The following is an 18,461-nucleotide window of genomic DNA, read 5'->3' as shown; positions in this document are numbered from 1 at the left end:
GGCTGGATGTGAGCTAAAATTGGGAAGTTGTACGTTAGGAACTTGTTGGAATTCTGAACTGTAGAAAGTATCGAATGAAGATGACAGCACGGACTTAACTGAACTGCTGAGTGGGCAACAAAATACTGACTTCCGGCGATACTTGGATACCAGGGTGTTGCTAATTGACGAATTGCTAAGTGTCATAAGAGAATGCTGACTTGATCGGATACCTGGAGACGTGATGGAATGCTGAGTTCTTTAGCAAAACACTGACTTAAGAGGATACTTGGATAGTAGAGAGCTAAGTGGCAGGAGAAAATACTGAGTTAAGGGAATGCTTGGATGCAATGGAGTTACTAGATTGGCGAACTGTGGAGTGGGATAAGACATACTGGTCTGAGGGGATACCATGATATATGGGGAACTTACTGAAATGTTTAACTGCTGAGTGGTATACTTGGGAGTTACTGATTGAGGAACTGCTGAGTGGCATCAGAAAATATTGACTTGAGAAGATACTTGGATATTGGGGATTTAACTGAAATGCTGAACTGCTGACTGGTATAACAAGATGTTGACTTATAGGGATACTTGGGAGTTACTTAATTGAGGAACTGCTGAGTGGCATCAGAAAATACTGACTTGAGGGGATACTTGGATATTGGGGACTTAACTGAAATGCTGAACTGTTGAGTTGTATAAGTAATACTGCGTGCAGAGGTGGAGGAGTAAAGAAATTGAGTCAATAAAGGCGAAAAATGATCAAACGGAAGTTGATGCGACTAACTAGACATTCTGTACAGCATAGAATAGACATAGACTCTCTTAACACGTTAGAAAGAAACAAATAAGCCTATTTTCTTCATACACTTTGCAAGATGTATATGGAGAACTCTTCGTAAATATTTAGTGTCAACAGCTGAGACCAATTTGGTTATTTTTAACCTTGAATTTTTGGAAATTTCGTCTTTGAAAATCTGGAATTGTAGTCTGTTTTTTTTTCTAGCACCCAAGATGCAATCTTTATACTTGCTTTCGAGTTTCATTTTCAACAAATGAACAATATCCTTTTTTTTAAAGGGCGGGGCGCGGCGGGGGGGGTGGGGGTGACTGTAATGTGCATTTTACAGAGTTCAGTCGGAGAGAAGAACGCAGCATCTCTTCCCCAATTTAACGTCCAGAGAAGTTCCCCGCTGATTTGAATCGAAGGACAGCGCGCTGTAGGCTTTCAGTGTGGTAATGGCCGGGTGGAGGGGATGGAATTTTCGGATTTCTAACTTTGGGGGTGGGGGGTTGAAGGCAAGGAGGGAGGTGGAGAAATGGGTTTTGGGATAAGAGAGCGGAAAATCTAATAAAATAGGAATAAACTAAGGTAATGGAAAGGGTCCTTATGGAAAAGTCAAATCTAATAAAAATTGCTCGCCATGAAGAAATAAAGGTCCATTACCGCAAGCGGGGGACGGAAACCAATAATGTGTGAGTTTCTGCCTTTTTGAGTCTGGGATTGTGGGAAATGAAAAGCTAGTAAGGAGGGGCATTTCTGATGCTAGGGATGAGTAAGCGACTGTGGGTTTTTGAGCGTATGGATTGGAGCTCCAATGAGTACATGGTACATAATTTGTTCCGAAAATAGTAACTCAGATTAGACTATAGGTACGGTAGAATCAGTTTTATAATCTTCATGCAAAATGTGTTATTTTAGCGTTTTGGATTGTCTTTGATGTATATGATGTACACTCGCCGGCAATATAAATGGGATACCTAGATTCTGAAATACTCCCTTCCCTGCAAGTGTACGGCGATAAATAGATTTTAATAGTGTAGCGGTAATGCACATAGGGTGCCTCCAGCATATGTAACGGTAGGGTTCGAGAGGCCCCAGAACTACCGCTAGGGGGTATGTATAACTTGACAAGTTTAAAAACAAGACGCTGCAAATAGCTGTTGCGCACCTCACACCACATTTCCCCATTCCCTTCTTCGCGGTGACGTTGGTTGCTCAGTGCTGCAACCTGGAGGGAGCGGAATGGTCTGAGTATTTTTTAACAAAATTTGAATGTTTATGTAACTCCTTCTGATTTCGCAAATATGTTGCAACATTGTAAACAATTTCTCTGACCTGTCCTCTAAGGGGCTTTCCAGAGCAAATTGTGGATTTCGTTGGACCCGGCATGATTTGATTTTCAGAGACAACAGTCACATAATTCGCCTCACGCACTCACCATTGTTCTCACACGCAAACACACACACACGAGACACACAACTTCAACAGCAGAGAAACGCCTCCGAAAACAAGATGCATATCATGTACCAGGTGGTTATAATTAAAGTGACGGTGTTCAGAGTGGTACAGCACGGGCTGTAATGAGAGTAGCAGTCTGAAACTTCGTAGATATGATAATGAAGCAATGCGCTCGCGAATTATGAAAAAAAAAAAAAAAAAAAAAAAAAAAAAAAATCCAATTCTCGCCACCAGGGTAAAAAATGGCGCTGTAAGCAGTCAAAACGTGGAATTTTCCGTAACTCTGACGTCAAAGCCGGTGACATTGCCTAACCATTGTGTGAGCTCCCTGGTTGTTGTTGGTGACGCTTGTTGCTTTTTCCTTTAGTAATGTTCATGTAATTCGAATAGTGAAATTGTAGCGATATTTTATTACAAATAGTATTGTTTTCTGTGATTTATAGTGTTTTTCCTGTAACTATACCAAGTTTTGACTGCTTACAGCGCCATTTTTTACCCTGGTGGCGAGAATTGGAACTTTTTTTTTTTTTTTTTTTTTTGCATAATTCGCGAGCGCATTGCTTCATTATCATATCTACGAAGTTTCAGACTGCTACTCTCATTACAGCCCGTGCTGTACCACTCTGAACACCGTCACTTTAATTATAACCACCTTGTACTTTGGTGTTTCTTTTACGACATACAAAAATTGCATCAAAATACATTAAATGTGAACTGATTCTTCGCAGAGGCCATAAAACACACTTTAGTGCATCAATCCATGCGTTCTGGTGCATTCAGTTTTCAGCGTGATGCGCTTGGGATTCCCCAGTGTGTATGTTCCTTCGCACTGGGCGATACTTGCCTCGGTGGGCAAATTCATACTGGATCGCTACGTTCCCGAGAGCGGGGTCGCGAAGAAAAGCTCGAATCGACGACCTTCCAATTAGACATACTTTAACCAGCCCCCACCAAAACCCCCTCAATTTACTGCGGGAGGCCAATGGGGAGAGCCTCGTATTTATTACCTCCAATGGAATAATGGAATTTCATTGAAAGTCCTCACCGAAAAGGGACAACGGACAGGGAAAAAAGTGGAAACACAATTATGGAACTCCAAAGGCTTGCAAAATCCATTTTGGTCTCCGTGCATTTGTCCAGCGCCAGAGTGGAGAGGGGTAAAAGGTAGAGCCTGTTGCTAGAGTAATTATAAAATTAACACAGGGACAGATGTTGTAGTTCCAGAAATTAACACGGGGGAGATTTTGTCGCTGCGATGTCAGAGACCCTTTTTTTCCCCACCACGGAGGCAAAACGCTGAATGCAAAAGCATTGTATCGCCCGGCCGGACCATAAATAACCGGAAGGTAAGCCTCCGGAGCTCTGTTTCCGGGAGAACCCGGAAAAGAAACGGAGGGGTCGGAGAAAGAGACAATATTAATAGCCCGAGCGGGGGAGGGTCCAAGGTTGCATGAATTAATAGGAGTCGATCGCTTCGGCTATTGTTGGTCTGGAGATTACTGCTTCCCTCTTCTCGCCCTGGAAGAGGCTGTGGCAATGGACCATGTCTTTACGCAGTTGCGGTCAAGAAGTATGGGGAAACGTTGCGACAATTAAGCTAACGGTGGGGGATGGTTTGCAAAACGCACCGCGGGAGGTTTACCCGAAACGGAAAATTGACTTTGCAAGCGTTTGTTTCGTCCGCCGGAGTGTTTTGCTGCTGGTGCAAAAAGCGCTAGGGAAAATTTAACTCGATGGTGTAACGGCCCTTCAATGGGCAGCGCGTGCAAAGCGGCTAAACGATTGACTCCCATCGCCGCTCTTATGTGGTTGTCTAGGGAGGGAGAGACGGCGGAATAGAACTAGACGAAGAAATAAAGAGAGAAACAGGCGAAGATATTATGCGTTAGAAAAACAAACGAAGATATAAAAGAGTAGGAGAAACAGACAAAGAAATAAATAATTTAGAGAAGCATGGAAGTAAAAGAGAGAGAAGAAGAAACAAAACACGAAACGGCGAAGGAATGACAAGTCAAAGAAAGGGACGAAGAAGTAAAGAGATGGATAAATTGAGGAGATGGAGAGATAAAGGAATTGAGGAAGATATGGGGAAATGGAGATATCGAGAAATGGAGAAAGAGACGTAGAAATAAAGATATGACGAGGAAAAAGAGAGATGGAGATTTAGACTAGGATACAGAAAGATGGAGAAGACTAGGAAATAAAGATATGAAGAAATAGACGAAGAAAGAGAGATGGACAAAGAAACGAAGAAATAGAGGTATGGAGAAGAGGGCAAAGATATAGAGATATGGAGAAGGGGGCAATGATATAGAGAGATGGAGAATAATGCGAATATAGAGAGAATTGAAGAAAAAACGAAGAAGAAGAGATGGAGAAAAAGACGTAGAAATAGAGGTATGGAGAAGAGGACGAAGAAAAATAAAAATAAAGATAAGACGAATGAAGAAAGAGAGATGGAGACTGAGAAGAAGATAAGAAATGGAGACGGAGAAGAAGACGAAGATATAGAGAGATGGAGAAACGGACGATGGAGAAGAAGACGAACAGAGATAATTTAAGAAAAATACGAAGAAGGAGAAATGGAGAAAGAAACTAAGAAAGAAAGACTGAGAAAGAAACAAAGAAATAGAGATATGAATAAACAAACGAACAAATAAACAGATTGAGAAAGAGAGGAAGAGGGGAATAATATGGAAGAAAAATAAATAAACAGAAGAATAATGGAATAAAAATGCAGAGAAACAATGCATGAAAGAGTGAGGGAGAATATTGGTAACAACAACTAAAGCAGAACCCAACTGAAAATCTTTGGCTCACCCTTGACCCCACCGAAGGAAATTCTCCTAAGACGCCAATGCACCCGAGTGGGGAGAAAAAAAAAAACGAGCGCAAGGATGAAGGATCTCCAGATGATCCAAGAACTACAACTGGAAGGTACCCTCTCCCAGAAACTTATTAAGTGTAATCGCTCGTTTAAGCGTTTTCACGACAATCCTGGTTTATGATCTTCCGGGATGGCAAAAGTGACTTCCCCTGGATGCAGGGCGACAAACAGCCAACACGCCAAGATTTTACTGCTTTCAGAAAGTCATCTTATGCCCCCCTTCCCCTCCTTCCACTCCTAAAGCACTCGTATATCTCCTCCTCCATCTAACAGTAATATCTTGTATTATACAACTGTCCCAAAACCTCCATCTCGAGCAGTGTTGCCTGCTGGGGGGGTATAATAAGGCGCAAGATGGTCCAATACTGATTCCATGTCAAATCAACCAGGCCATAACATCCACCAATTTACATTTCAATGAAACTTGGTGTATTTGTTAATATACTACCAAGGTATGAACACATGCATTTTCTTCTTCTCTAGGCCTCACACTTACTGAGAAACAGGAGGCTAAACTTTCAGAAGTTTTCACAGATCGACCATTGCGAAGCCGTACATCTCCGAGATGAATCGACGTATCACTTTCATTTTTTTTACTTTAGTTACATTTAAGAAAGTCGTCCCCAAGATTCGTGTACACAAGACAGAAAAAGATCTTGTATTCGATATAATGTACATTTTGTGTCAATGTCTCGTGTACAAAATTTGCATTATCAGTATAAGGCAGAAGCTTGTCCTGTTCTCTACCAGCACTTTTCCTTGGTCACGATTGCCAAGCAAAATGACAGAAATTTTCTGGAATTTAGTTAAACTTGCACCAAGTTGGAAACACTGCTTTCAGCACTCTTATCCAATAAGCTATAAGAACTTGGAAGTTTTCGTAACGTACACTTGGAAGATACAGCACAACCTAGGAGAGAGGTGAGAAACCTTCACAGGGAGGGGGGTTTATGCCCCACTTCTTCGGCAAACCATCATTTCCCCCTCTCCTACCAAACCATTCCATCAGCGCCGACATTTCGTGGATGGGTTTAATATTATTTTCTCTCCGTGGATAAAATGTACTCAATGTTTGTTACTAGGGGGGATTCCCCATTAATCCGGAGAGTCTGTGTTTGTCGCTTTAGGAATACCAATTGTCGAGGGCCTCCTTTTTGGTACAGAATGTTATGTGATTGTGACGATGTTGGACTCCCTTTTTCTTCCCCAGTTCTGGCAGTTGCATGAAGTTAAGAATAATTCTGAGACCGAGGTTAGCGCGCGACCTTTCCAGAACTATCTCAATTGATGTAGTGGTTAGTGTTATCACTGTGTAACCAAAAATACCTTGATGTTACTAACTGGGGCACAATTCAGTAGTTTCGAATCCTACTTCAAAACCGACTTCCAGTCCCGAATAACCTACGTGCATACGTATTCGGTTCTAGTGTTCGGAAATCCTGATTTCTTCACCGAACCTGTACACCTAACCTAAGCTAAACATTTAAATTACAGCGTGTTCAGTAACTTCGCTACAAAAAGTTCTTTTGTTCGAGTCTCCATCCTAACGCTCCGTTGTAAATTTCATTTAATCACTCTCTTCTTTCTCACCACGGTGATCAGTGTAAACAAACAGGTAGAAAATCCACACAAAATAAACAACAACTCTTTCTTTTTTGAAGCCCTGTATTTCCCGCAAGTTATTGTATGCGTTGCACATAATCAGTTCACTAGTGACCGGAAATTTGAAGCCATAACTTCACCATAAACGCAAACGAACTGTGGAAACGTAACGAGATTCCATCGATCAATCTGATACACCTGAAGCATCCCGCATTGTGTTCGCAACGTTCGATTTACCAGCACTTGCCTTTCTTTTCCGAATAAGAAGAAGAGCGATGAACTTTATCGGACACACACTTTCAAGTGCAGGGAACCATCATCACATTGTTGTGAAGCACAGATCACCGGTTTCCCGAAGGAAGAAAAACCAACAAGATCTGATGCCGTGAGGTGATGAATGCCTTCCATGGCTTAACCTATCGGAGATGAGCATTTGTTGTGCCTCATTGCACGCGTGGACGCGAGATCCTCTGGTTCTCCTCCCTCGAGGAGCAGCTTGGCAACGTGCTGCGTCTGGTAGCACATTTGTGATTTTCGTCCATGCACTGAAGCGAATCCGCGATAACTGCTGGGATGTTCTGAAGAAGAGGGCGGTTCTGTGAAACAGAGGTTGATGCTTCGAATCACGGCACACTACTCGTCATGATCATCGATAAAGAGTAGGTTTTCTTTTCACATTTTTCATCTACCAACTTAGGATCTCTCGTGTCTTAAAGGAATCAAGTACAGAAACGCCAATGTCCTTGGCTTTTTTCAGCCAACCTATCAATTCAATTAAATTAGTCTTACCTCATTACTTTCCCAGGCCCAGTCCTGAACCTCGACAACATTTTCAAGAATATTGCTCGCTTTTATGAAACAAGAGTGGTGCCTGCAAGTTTATATCTGTTCGTCGCTGTCCAGATATCTGCAATGGGAAAACAAGCTTGTGATACAGTCAAAGAGTTTTCTGGGTTGTAATTGATTTTCAATGGGGTTATTACAACCCAGAAGTGCCCGTGACTGTACCACGATACTTCGAACAGTTTAGACAGAGATACAGGTACGAGTCCTGGAGGTTTCATTGTGTTTCTTCCTTCATGTACGGATTATTACGTCATATCATTATTCATCCACATAGTCGCGATTAGCCTAGAATCTAAGGAAAGCCAAGGTTAATGTTCTCCCTGAGAATCGTCTTGCTCATTAAGGTGGAAGTAAAGTAATTGCGTATTATCTGTAGATACAGTATTGCAAGGACATAGTACACATGTAGTCTGTGTGAACCTTGTCGAGTAAGGCTCTCCAGATTCATCATCACCATCATTCGTATCGGGTAGGAAGGGTGAAAGTAACGTCCCGTAGGACTCTGCTTTGCTTGTGTAGGATATGCTAGATAGGAAAGGTTTCTTTGGGAATTAGTGGGTATGGAGGTTTTCCCCTGCAACTGCAACAGGGGAAGAGGTGAGGGTGTGGGTTTTTGCTTTGAGGTTCTTGATCTTTTCCCTCCTTGGAGGGAGAACGTTTTGGTAGTGGTTTAGGAGTAAAAGGTAAATGATTTATTACCTTCGACATTACTAGTAACATTGCATTCCTTATAACCAAGAGAATTCGATATTATAGCGAAAATTTTCTAGTCCATTTCAAAAACTTGTCTGAAAGAGCTTAGAGTTTTATTCAAAAATTACGTTTTAATAAAAGAGTTGCAATCTCTTTTCAAGAACGGCTAATGGGAACGCCATATAATGCAAAAAGGATATAGAGACGTGCAGTGCCATCTCTTGATGGATTTTGTAACTCGCTTCGCAATGACCAGGATCATGCTATCAAAACACATAATTCCACCATTATTTCACAACCAGAGAAACGCCACACAACAGATGGAAACAAAAGGAGGGAGGAATGGCAGGTTCCCGACTCCTCTCGGAAGGGATACCGAATTATAGCAACCCCGAAAAGCTTCCTTCGAAGGAGACAACCTGTAATTACAACCAAAAAGCTGCGTGATGGCTGTCAACTCACTTCCCTGCCCCTTTGCACCCATGGAAGGAACATCAACCCACGATCTTCCATTCTACTTGTATCATTGTTCCTTTCAGATTTTTATTGCATTCCCCCTCCCCTTCCTCAACGTGGTGGCAGGGCTTTTAATTTCCGATGCCGACTTCTTTTTTCTAAAGGGACTCCTTTTGTGCAAGCACTTTATATCACACCGAGAAAGCGAGTGTGCAACCAATGGGATTGTGGAGCTACTTTTTGGAATCATTCCGCGAGACAAGTACGAAGGATAAGGAGTTATGAATAATGGATGAGGTATGCAACCTTCGTCCGTAAGCCTTATTCTCAAAGATAGGTTTCATTACATGGTAAACAAAATTTGTGGGTGTCTGCGTCAGCGATTTTTGCCTTGCGTGCACGCTTCTTCTCCAGAGTCTTAATGAGAATGTCAGAGAAATTATCAGTTTCGCCTGTTTTACAATGAAGCGAGGATTGAATTCTTAAGCAGGAGACTCCATTGCTATGTATTCTCCTGGCGCCTTCAGTGCGATACATCAAACCGCCGTACGTTGTAACTTACGAGGAAAATCTGTTTGCTTCCCTCTGTTGGCTTCTTTCGATCGTGGAGTCGTTTTCAGCATCCCAGTAAGCGGTCCAGAGGAACAGTCGTGAGAGACCAACTTTCTTACCCGACGTGTCGATAACTCCGGAACTTCTGTCTGCAGAGAGACTTTGGAAGTCTCTAGCATTGGGCAACACAAATCATCTCGTTTGGTTTACATACGGGAGTTTTAACCACAACAAGAATCAATTACTCTTAGAATTACGTTACCTCAGATAGTTTTCAAGCCACACATTTGAAATTTGACGAACTGAAACGGCCAAAAAATCCATTTTTAAAGTGATATGAAGACAGTCATTCCAGTTACTTCTGTACTAAGCTATACCAGTGTTCGGATAGTTACTTTTGTAACTGAATTTCAGTTCCGTTACATGGTTCAAAAAGTAACTGTTATATATCATAACATGACAATTCAAATATCTTGTTACTACTATTAAGCGTGGTGAACTGGCAGCTGTGGCCAATTGGAATAGTCTGTGCATAGCAACTATGATGATTCTTGATTATGCCGATCTTTAAGTGTTAGAATGCCCACCTTGTTATAAGTTCTTCAAATACATTTACGTATTTATGAAGCTCCACTCTTGACACGTGTATTTCTGTTTATGCCATGAAGATTAAGAAATAACAATAATCTATATACAGTTGGCCCAAAAAAGGGAAACCGAAATTTGGCGAAGTACAGCGCCTTTGAAACACTGATTTTATGCTGTATATGTTCTCCATTGGCTTCCTTATTTACGAAACAATCGACATATGTCTAACACTGCGATGCCCCAAGAACCGTTCAAACCACAAGTATGAAATTTGTCTACTTGAAACGCCAACTAAATGTGATTTATACATTCTCGATTGGCTTGTACAATACCCAATAAGGTAGGAATTCGATGGGAGGTTAGTTAACGAGACTTTCCCCATTTAGGAAACCATTGAGCTACTAACTTAAAATTTGACGTAGTGAAAGGCCTTTAACGCATTCGTTAACTACCAATGTGACATTATAACACCATTAAGCCTTGTTTCCATGATTATGAAAAAATATAAATATGCTGACCAAGGCAGTAATTTATTTTATTAAAAACATAAACTAAACGTAACGTTTCAACCTTCTAGCAAGGTCTTCATCAGACTCTGTATCAAGTACAAAAGTAACAAGATACCAAAAACAGGGCATTATATATACACAAAACATTACTCCCTCCAGACTATTAGAAAGTTGTTTTGGAACTTTCTAGCAGGTGGCTTACACTAGTGAATTGTACTTTCACCTAAAAGGCTAAAAATATATGCTTCCATATAGAATGTGGATTGGGCTTTATATCTCACGCTCTTTTTCCTTCATTTTCTTCCTTCTCCTCTCCTCTTTCTCTCTTGTCCTTTCCACTCTTTCTAACACTTTCTTCCATTCTTTGTTTAACTTCAGTCCCCCATTCCAGTTCATTGTGTCTTCTTCACCTTTCTTCTCTATTTCCTTGGCTTCCTTCCATTTTCTCACTAGCATTCTCTTCTCCCTTCCTATCTGCTTAGCCTCATCCCACTCTATGTCATGTCCTGTTTCTCTCGTGTGTTTAAATATCGCATTTCTCTCTCTCTTAAGTCGTACATCATCCCTATGTTGTTTCAACCTATCTTTCAGTCTCTTTTTCGTTTCTCCTATGTACACACTCTGACATTCTTTACATTTTACTTCGTAGATAATCCCTTCCTCTTCCTCTTCTCTGTTTTCCTTTTTCTTGTTTGCATTCTTCGCTATTCCTAAGATGCTTCTCCCTCCCTTCCTGTACGTTTTAATGCCCGCTTTCCTAAGCACTTTGCATATCTTTTCTGTGGTCTTCCCCATACTCCTTATTCCAAACCTTCTCTCTTTTTCTTTCTCTTCCTCTTTTTCTTTCTCTTCCTCTTTTTCTTTCTCTTCCAATTCTCCCCTTCCTCTTTTCTTCCTTCTTCTGTTTATGTCCAGTCTATCCTGCTTCTCATAGCCATTCCTTTCCAGCTGTTTCCATAGGCTATTTATTTTGCCTTCTTTTTCACATTCCTTCGTGCATATTTTTGTTATTCTGTCCTCCATATTCTTTATGAAATTTATTTTTGTCACCTCACTTACATCACTTCTTTTGTGGCAGAATACCCCTGCTGCACACTTCTTCTGATGCCAAGCGGTTTCAATTTCTTCTCCTCTCTTCCTTTTCATCAATATATCAAGGTAGCTTAACTTGCCTTCTTCTTCTATTTCAAGTTCCAATAATATCCCTCTTTCTTCATCTTGTATTTCTTTGGCAAAAATGTCGTGCTGCCTCTTTGTTCCCTTCCATATGCCAAAACAATCGTCCACATATCTGCAAAACAGAATTATTTTGTCACCTCCTTTTTCTATCACTTTCTTTTCCCATTCATTCATAACCAATTCAGCCAATGCTGGGCTTAGGCTAGAACCTATATTCAGTCATTCACTCATTAACATTATTTTATCTCCCATTATACTGTAACCGTTATTCCAAATGGTTTCCAGCGCCTTCACTACTCTTTCACTATCTCATTCTCCTATAATTTCCTTTCCCATTCCCTTTTTAATAATGTCCAAAACGTGTCCCCTTTTGATGCTTGGGAACATACTTTTTACATCTAAGCTAAACATTGTCGTCTTCATCTCATTTAACTTAAGTCCTTTTATGAGGTCTACTACTTGCTCACTGTTCTTAACTGCTCTGCTTTCTTGCTGTGTTACTAACACTTCAATAACTTTCTTTAATTTCTTTTCCAAGGGTTCCAAAATATTGTTTCTGCAATTCATTACTGGTCTCAACTTTATCTCCTCTTTGTGTATCTTTGGAAAGTACAATTCACTAGTGTAAGCCACCTGCTAGAAAGTTCCAAAACAACTTTCTAATAGTCTGGAGGGAGTAATGTTTTGTGTATATATAATGCCCTGTTTTTGGTATCTTGTTACTTTTGTACTTGATACAGAGTCTGATGAAGACCTTGCTAGAAGGTTGAAACGTTACGTTTAGTTTATGTTTTTAATAAAATAAATTACTGCCTTGGTCAGCATATTTATATTTTTTCACAATGTGACATGCTGTTCTTCGGTTATGTCTAGTCATCTTCCAATACCACAACTACCTGGCAAAATGGGCTTGGTAATCTGTAACGGTCGGATTGACCATTACTGGTTTTGGTATATTGTAATAATTGATTGCTGGCCAGCTACAAGGTGTAGGGTTAAGTAATATGCTTCCATGAGTGTACTTTTATGTTATTATTGCTTGTAAGTGTATATTATTGGATTGTGCTTTGCTGGATGTTAGATTCCCCTGTTTTTACCTCCCCGGTTGGGGGAGCTAGCTGTCTTACAAAGGACCGTTGGCAGTGGAATTTTCCAACGCTACGGGGTCCACGTCCACGGACGTTTACCCCGACTATAAAAAGAGCCAGTGGGCTTTAGCAAAAAAACAGTGTTTCCCCATTGATCGACGAAAGAGGAACGTCTCCTCAAGTTTAGTCCACTTATGGTGGCTAAACTGGATATCATAATGTAGCATCTGGTTATGCCAGCCCCTGTTGCTGTCCCAAGTCCCCTTTTTAGAAAAAGCTTTGATTATGTGGATATTTCCGAATTTGATTAATTGATGCCCAAAAGAAAGAGAGAAGGCGTAAGAAAACGCATTTGTAACGGAATATCATTTAAGCTGAGGATAGGCCCACCGAGATAGTTTTGCTAACTCGGTGGTAAGGGAAGTGCCGATGGTTATGCCATAGGTGCGCAACTATATATTTAGAGATTTGGTAATTTGGTCTATGCAAGACACTCATGGAAACGCTCTGTAAAATATGTATATATATAACTACGTATAATAAACCAATATATCCTACGAAAATGTTATGATTTCAAGAACAACGTACTGTCCATTTAACAACTTGTATATTCACTTTCTGTACATGTGTAAACGAACCAGGGACATAAAAATATAAATTGTTATGTGAAACCCCCCCCCTTTTGTAATTCCGGCGCAAATATAATCTGCTCGCTTGGCACCCAGGGTGAGGTGAAAGGAGAGATTGAGGGATTAAGTAGGAAGTAATCCAGAGGGCCGGATAGAAACGAGGGATAGGGGGGCGACACTTTCACATATGGGGGCTCGTCCGGGATATATCTTGTTGTATAAATTGTCGTCAGGTCTATAGGTTTGAAAGATAGACGGACTGACGGACGGATAGATTTTTTAATTTTTTACAACGAAGATCGTACAGAAGTGAATGTTATTACGTAGTGGAAAAAGTAAAGTAGAAAAAATGGCAGTACAAATTGATAGAGATTTGCTTGGACAGCTATTGGGTAATCAGGATATAAGCGATAAATCTCAGGAGGAAATTATTAGGGAATTAAATAATCTTGCTTTATCTCGCACTGAACAGCAGAGTGCTAAGGAAGAGGAGAAAAAAGTTCAGAAAATTCTCGAGAAGTCAAATTTACCGATTCCAGTCTTCACAGGGAGCGATGACAAGATTTCGCCGCATGATTATTTGCAGGAATTGCGGAATTATAAAGATGTCATGAGCATTTCGGAGAAGTCATTGTTTGACAAGATTCTTCCGTTTTCGCTAAGGAGTGCTGCAGGGGATTGGTTTAGGTTTTCACGCCCGTTTGAAGATTTCAAGAGCTTTGAAAATGCTTTTTTAGAAGAATATTATTCTGTAGATTATAAGAATGAGATCGACCGTTTGATTCTGAATCGCTTCCAAATGAGCGAAGAATCTCGGGTTTTGTTTATTCGTCGAATGAGAAAACTCTTTTCTATGAGGCAAAAAGAGACAGACGAATGTGAAGTAATCGAACATATTCTATCTCATGCACACCCTAGTTTCCGAAGGCATTTGTATGGGATGCAATTTCATACTTTGAAGGAATTGGAATCTGAAGCAGCCATTGTTCAGAGGAGGTTGTATTCAGAAAGGCTTTATTATTCACCGCTCGCCGGTGAGACGGAATTATCTTTTTCTGAAGTTTGCAACACTGAAGAGGACACCTCGCGAAGAACAGGAGTAAAACATTTGGCTTTGTCCGCGAGGACAAGCGAGGGGGGAACCGAGAGTGACCAGCTACCCTTATGCTCTCTCAATCCAGGTTTAGGAAAAAGGATCAAGGGCTGTGAAACAACCGTTTTACCAAGAAGGGGCATTGGCGGTGACGCGACCGTAGGGCAAAAGAGACCCTCTTTTGATGCAACTTTTGGACAAGCGGGGGCCAATAAAATTTCTGCAAAGTTAATTTGTTGGGGCTGTCGTTGTGAGGGCCATGAACTTCAAGAATGTCAACAGACCAATAAAAGGAGCCAACCCTCAGGAAAGGGGGGTCAGCAGCGCCCCCAAATAAACATTCTGTCGCCCGCCGGGAGAAAACGCAGAAACAAAAGCCGTTTTTTGAATGGAGAAGGCTGTTTTCAGCAAGACCTCGAACCTCTCATTCAATGTAAGATTAACAAGAAACGCTTTGTGTTATTTGCAGATACGGGAGCTTCAGCTTCTACGCTAAGTTTGGAAACAGCCAAGTTGTTAGAGAGGGATGGAAATAAATTCATAAAGACGAGAAAATGGAACATTTCATTAGCTGTGGGCAGCGTTACATCAGTTGGCGAGATGTATGCTACTGTTTGTATTAATAACATGAAATTTAAGCATAAATTTATCATCCTTGAGAATTGTTTCCGTGACATAATCGTTGGAAGGGATTTTTTGAGGCAGAGTGGGATAATTTTGCACATTGAGGACAACGGTTGGTCGTTCAAGGATAGCGACGTGATTTACACGTTCTCGAAGCGTGCATGTAAACGAGAATTCGCTGTTACAGTTATGCAGAGGAATAACGTGGTACAGGAAAGGAATAACTCGTCAGATCCCTCGAGCCTGGATGGATGCAACACACATGCACATGAGAATAGCGGGAAGTCTACGAATGAGGATACGGGCCAATTAGTGGATTCCCAAGGACTCGAACTTCAGAAGACTGCAAACGCTGGTGCATTATGCTCTCTGAAAATCTCGAAAGAGGTAAAGAGAAAACGGAGGAAGGGAATAAAAAGGGAATGCAAATTTCCTCGAAAAAATTCCATTTCTACGGACAAGAAGAACCACGCATTATCATTTTTGCCTTTTGCTTTAGAGGACAATGAAAATGATGAATTACTGGTTTCTGAGAGGCTACAAAAAACTTCATCGCTTGTTTCAGAGCAAATGAGAGACAGTTTGTTATCTCAAATAATGAAACAACTGAAGGGAAAGCATTTCTCTGGGAGTAGGAAGTATAAGGAGAAAGTTGCTAAGTTGGCCAATCAGTCGTTTTTGGATGAGGAGGGAGTTTTGTGCAGGAGGATAGACTGCAAGCAAGATTCTAAGGGAACAGCCAAGATATGGGTCCCGTTGAGTTTGAAATCTCAAATATTGACGTCACATCACGATTCTGAATTTGCAGGACACAATGGGAAGCAGAAAACTTTGTCGAAAATCAAGGAGAAATATTCGTGGCTTGGAATGACACGTGATATCGCTCGCTACGTCAGAAGTTGCGTTCCCTGTACTGTTTCCAGCAAAAGGAAGACAGAAGAAGTGAGACTGAAGTACAAGAAAACGAGCCCAGCCTTACAGATGTTCCCGGATGAAGAGAACGAAATCAAAAGTAGGCCATGTAAATTTCGCATTGGAGACAAGGTGTGGCTGAAAGAGCACACTATATCTGGCAGATTGCGTAGTGTTAATGGTGAACTTGAAACGGAACGCTCAGGTCCATGTTTAATGTCTGGAAGGATTAAAGAAGATACTTTCAGGGCAGGTGAACCAGGCCAGTTGTCCAGCCATAAACCACCAGCTTTTGCTGTGAGGTGGAGGGACAGAAAACAGCCAAGGGGAGCCACGCGACAACTCCTAATGAGGGTTTGGAAGACTACCGTCGGGCCACCTAGCCAGCAATCCCAGCTGTCATAATAGCCGACCGCGGATCTTCTTTTATTTGTTATTTTTTATTTAGTTTTCATTTGTATATAACTTACCCCCATTTTCTACATTTTCACAACACTGTTTATTTATTTGCGTGTCTCCAAGTTGTAAACAGTAAGACACATTGTGGATTTAGATTCGAGAGTCGAACCAGGACTCGGTCAGGAGTCGAACCAAGGACTCGGTCAGGAGTCGAAGCCAAGGACTCGGTCAGGAGTCGAAGCCAGGGACTCAGTTGGGAGTCAAATCAGGGACTCAGTTGGGAGTCAAACCAAGGACTCGTTGGGGAGTCAAACCAGGAACCAGAGAAAACCAACTTCAAGGAAGATGCTGTCAGGAAGACTTCATCCTAGAGAGGATACTTCAGTGGCGGACTTCACAAGTAAGAGGAAGCTTGGTGAATCTGTGAACATTGTGGACAATGTGATAAAGTGAATGAACTAGTGACTATTTCATTTTTCAGATACTCTGAGAACAGTTGAATACCTTAGTGGGTATTGTGTAATTGTGTTGGATGATTTTGTAAATATGGTAATCTTGTTTTGAGTGTATTGTTTTTTCTTGTTCCTCTTGAAGGGGGGAACTATGTAACGGTCGGATTGACCATTACTGGTTTTGGTATATTGTAATAATTGATTGCTGGCCAGCTACAAGGTGTAGGGTTAAGTAATATGCTTCCATGAGTGTACTTTTATGTTATTATTGCTTGTAAGTGTATATTATTGGATTGTGCTTTGCTGGATGTTAGATTCCCCTGTTTTTACCTCCCCGGTTGGGGGAGCTAGCTGTCTTACAAAGGACCGTTGGCAGTGGAATTTTCCAACGCTACGGTGTCCACGTCCACGGACGTTTACCCCGACTATAAAAAGAGCCAGTGGGCTTTAGCAAAAAAAACAGTGTTTCCCCATTGATCGACGAAAGAGGAACGTCTCCTCAAGTTTAGTCCACTTATGGTGGCTAAACTGGATATCATAATGTAGCATCTGGTTATGCCAGCCCCTGTTGCTGTCCCAAGTCCCCTTTTTAGAAAAAGCTTTGATTATGTGGATATTTCCGAATTTGATTAATTGATGCCCAAAAGAAAGAGAGAAGGCGTAAGAAAACGCATTTGTAACGGAATATCATTTAAGCTGAGGATAGGCCCACCGAGATAGTTTTGCTAACTCGGTGGTAAGGGAAGTGCCGATGGTTATGCCATAGGTGCGCAACTATATATTTAGAGATTTGGTAATTTGGTCTATGCAAGACACTCATGGAAACGCTCTGTAAAATATGTATATATATAACTACGTATAATAAACCAATATATCCTACGAAAATGTTATGATTTCAAGAACAACGTACTGTCCATTTAACAACTTGTATATTCACTTTCTGTACATGTGTAAACGAACCAGGGACATAAAAATATAAATTGTTATGTGAAACCCCCCCCCTTTTGTAATTCCGGCGCAAATATAATCTGCTCGCTTGGCACCCAGGGTGAGGTGAAAGGAGAGATTGAGGGATTAAGTAGGAAGTAATCCAGAGGGCCGGATAGAAACGAGGGATAGGGGGGCGACACTTTCACAAATCAAAAGGTAAACTGTAAGTCTAGTCCCGATTAACCTCACTGTGCATAAAGCGGACTTAAAACGCCAACTCAACCAACCAACCAACCAACCATATATACGTGAATTTGGGGGGAAGAGCAGAAAGTGTCTCCCCCCAGTATCCCAGTATGAATCGGATTCACTGCTAAAGTAGTTGTGATGGGAGAAGATATTCTGGTGTAAGAGACTCTCTTGAGGCTCTGACGAAATGAAATCACTTTGGTTGCGATCTTCAACGTTGCTGTATGCATGGTCATTGGAGTTTCTGACGGTGTGGAGGTGAGGCGGTCGGCAGGTAGATCGCATAAATCAAGAAGAACAAAACTGTCTCAGCATCGACGAGCGTAGGCCATGGATATCTTGGAAGCGATGAAGAAACCAAGGACAGGTTCCCACCCGCCCCGCTCTCACCCGAACCCATCCACCTTTCCAAGAAAGAGAACAGAATCGGGAGAGAAAGAAAAAAAACAAGGACTTCACAAAAGAAATGATTATTGTTTCTTTATAACTTCCCCCTTCCCTGCCAAATCCAGAAGATTTATTCAACGAGAAAGAGAAAATTAGGTCATA

The 18,461-nt window shown here is 41.3% G+C and overlaps 1 protein-coding gene across 4 annotated transcripts in view; it reads left to right on the top strand.

The window, feature by feature from the left end:
• Window positions 1-18,461, top strand: part of dac (dachshund family transcription factor) — a 459,147-nt gene that overhangs the window by 194,257 nt on the left and 246,429 nt on the right. The window lies entirely within an intron of this gene.

The sequence above is a fragment of the Lepisma saccharinum genome, chromosome 7, assembly GCF_977018435.1.
Source record: "Lepisma saccharinum chromosome 7, izLepSacc3.1, whole genome shotgun sequence".
Lineage (NCBI taxonomy): Eukaryota > Metazoa > Arthropoda > Insecta > Zygentoma > Lepismatidae > Lepisma > Lepisma saccharinum.
This window is presented reverse-complemented; position numbering and strand designations above follow the sequence as displayed.